The sequence below is a fragment of the Lolium perenne genome, chromosome 3 (assembly GCF_019359855.2).
Source record: "Lolium perenne isolate Kyuss_39 chromosome 3, Kyuss_2.0, whole genome shotgun sequence".
In the NCBI taxonomy this organism is placed as follows: domain Eukaryota; kingdom Viridiplantae; phylum Streptophyta; class Magnoliopsida; order Poales; family Poaceae; genus Lolium; species Lolium perenne.
The window spans coordinates 27,510,606-27,513,644 of NC_067246.2; the positions used below are offsets into that span (position 1 = coordinate 27,510,606).

Below are 3,039 nucleotides of genomic sequence, written 5' to 3' on the forward strand. Positions count from 1 at the left end.
GCCAACTGGATGAGGGGCCTGAACATTGAAACGCTGCGAGTACAAGGACTGAAGAGTCATGACTACCACATATGGCTTGAGCGGATAATGCCGGTGATGATTCGAGGCTATGTCCCCGAGAAGACTTGGCGAGTGCTAGCGAGGTTGAGTTTTTCTTCCGTGATTTGTGCTAGGGAGTTAGACACTAAAGTGATTGAGAAGCTGGATGAAGAGGCACCCGTGTTGCTTTGCGATCTGGAGAAGATCTTTCCTCCAGGGTTTTTTAATCCGATGCAACACATGATCCTGCACCTCGCGGAGGAGTGCTTAAAGGGGGGCCCGAATTGGGGCCGTTGGCGCTTTGGTCCCGAGAGAGAAACACAAAAGCTTCGTCAAATGACCGGCAATAAATGCAAGATCGAAGCATCCATAGCCGAGGCAGTCCCGAACGTGGAGGTGGCAAACTTCACCACTAAGCACTATGATCCCAACATTCCCACAAAGCACAACCCGGTCCTCCGTTACAATGCCGCCAACAATGAAGAAGTACCCAAGCTTAGCATCTTCGTGGGGCTTGGTGGCAAGTCAAGTGGCTCGAAGCCGTACAGAACGGACCTACCTGAGCGGACCTTGATCCACTCGTATGTCTTAAACACCATGGTCGAAGTGAAGCCGTACATCGAGTAAGTGCGAACCATTTAATTATTCGCAAACGTTCACTCGTATGTTCGTGGCTAACTCTTCCTCTTTTCATCGGTATAGGAAATTCAAGGCTATACATTGGAAGAATACCCACAGGGAGCCTACCCCGGAAGAATCCAAGCAAATTTTCGATAAGGGAGGCGGTTTCGGTTTCAGTAGCTGGTTTTGTAATTTGGTACTATTCTATCCAAATTAGCTAGCACTTCCTACATTTATCGGTCATTTCTCGTTCTAAACTTCTTGTGCTAAACTTGTAGGCAAGAACTGACAAAGAGATGAAGTCAGAGCTAAGAAAAATTGCTAGGGGCTTTGACCATTCCGTAGAAGCGTTCAACTCCTATGACGTGAACGGGTATCGCTTCCAGACCCATCAATACACAACAAGCCGGCCCAACGCGAAGACAATAAATAGTGGGGTGGTATGTCAAGGTGATGATGGGCTCCATTACTATGGAAGAGTCGAGGGTATATACGAGCTGAATTACGGGTTTCACAAAGGGCTAAATCCCGTCGTCTTCAAATGCCATTGGTTTGACCCACGTCGGGTGAGACGGGATCCTGAAATTGGGTTGGTCGAAGTTGAAAGGAACTCCGTTTATAAGGGAGAGGATGTGTACATCTTGGCAACCCAGGCCTTTCAAGTATTCTATCTCCCGTACGCGTGCAGAAACCCGACAAAACGTCTACATGGATGGGATGTTGTGATGACGGTGCCTTCACGCAATAGGCCGCCCCCGCCAAACAAGGACGATTACCGCCACGTAGACCCCTCAGCAAGGAGTGTCGAGTTTTATCAGGAAGAAGGGCTCCCCGGCCATTTCACAATCGGCTTGCCGACTATCGATGACATGGTCGTAGACGATGAACAAGAAGACGCGGGCATGGATGGAGACAATGCAGAAGATGAAGCTGAGGATGTCTGTGCCCCGGAAGACCTGAGTTTGCTCGAGGCGTTCAAAGCAGGGATTGACCTCGATGCAGATGGACCACCTCCAGGTTTCATTGATGATTATTGGTTCGCCGAGCCTGATGACGATGAGGAGACACGCGGTCCAATCACGGATGGCGACACAGGCTACTGATCTATGTAGTAGTAATTGTGAGGCTAGCCTATTTGTAATAACTCCGTGTAATAGAGATTGTCTAGCTAGGTTATTTGTAAGAACTCCGTGCTATGTTTGAGAGAACTCTATGGTAGCTATTTGTTGCTTCCACTAATTAATTAATGTTCATCCTTTTGCATTATTTGTTGCTTTCATTAATGTTCATCTACTTATATTTCTGTTGCTTTCACTAATATTTATCTCTTTACAATATTGCGTACTAATAAACCACTCTCTTCATTTGTGTTTGCAGGTGATTGAAGCATGGCGCCAAAAAAAAGGGGTGGCGGTCTTAAAAAGAAGCTCAAGGACTTGGTAGGTGTAGGGACTTCGAGGCAGGGCCGAGCTACTACCCCCCCTCCTAGCCCCCCTCCTGTCGCTCCCACAGGGCGGCCGCGTAGGAAGAATGCGACGCGGGTACTCACTCCTAGTCCTAGCCCCCCTCCCGCAGCCGATGATGATGACGAGGAGGAGGACCAGGAGCACCACGGGGGTGGGGAGGACCAGGAGGAGGAGGTGGGTGGGGAGGACCAGGGAGGAGGAGGGGGTGGGGAGGACCAGGGAGGAGGAGGGACGAGGACGACCTCTCGGAGGATGAGGAGTTGGGGAACTTAGTGTTCGATCCTGATCCAAGCCTAGAGTGGTGTGAGCCGGAGGATTACCAGTACGTTCCAGCTTTGGAGAGGCTGAGGCCACGTGATAGGAAGCCATATCGGCGTGGGATAACACAGCTCCCCTCGCTGAAGAGCTGGCGCTACAGGCACGTTGTTCTTGTGCCCTATGGAAGGAGGTACATGTTATTTTTTGGCATTTCGTTATCGCAATTTTGTCATTATCAAAATTATTATCACATACATATTGATGTTGTCGTTTCATGGTGCAGCTCGTTCCAGTTTGAAGACCCGACGCAGAGACCGCCACGTGGGTACTCGAACATCCTTGGGGGCCTACTTAGATTTTATTTCCCTGGGATAGTCAATCTCCCTACTGGTGGCTGCGACGTAGCTTGGAGGTGGGCGCACTACAGCCTCGCGGAAGATCCTCTTGGCCGCGGCACCGCGGCGGATTTGGTTGTTGCCAAATTCTGGGTACGTGACTTTTGACTTCTTACCATTCATACACTCTCCTTGGTTCACAATAATTGCACTAATGCCCCTTGTTTTACCTATGTTGCAGAAATTCTTCAAGAGGGCCGAGGGCAAGGAGAATGCGTGCGATGATGTCCTACACCAGCTTGCAAGGAAGAGGGTGACTG

The 3,039-nt window shown here is 49.8% G+C and overlaps 1 long non-coding RNA gene across 1 annotated transcript; it reads left to right on the plus strand.

Annotated features, from left to right (window-relative positions):
* The first annotated feature begins 454 nt into the window (after nucleotides 1-454).
* LOC127338112 (uncharacterized) lies at nucleotides 455-1,139 on the plus strand. Its single transcript, XR_011754701.1, has 3 exons — nucleotides 455-662; nucleotides 742-856; nucleotides 939-1,139. It is a non-coding gene; the product is annotated as an uncharacterized lncRNA (long non-coding RNA).
* The last annotated feature ends 1,900 nt before the right edge of the window (nucleotides 1,140-3,039 follow it).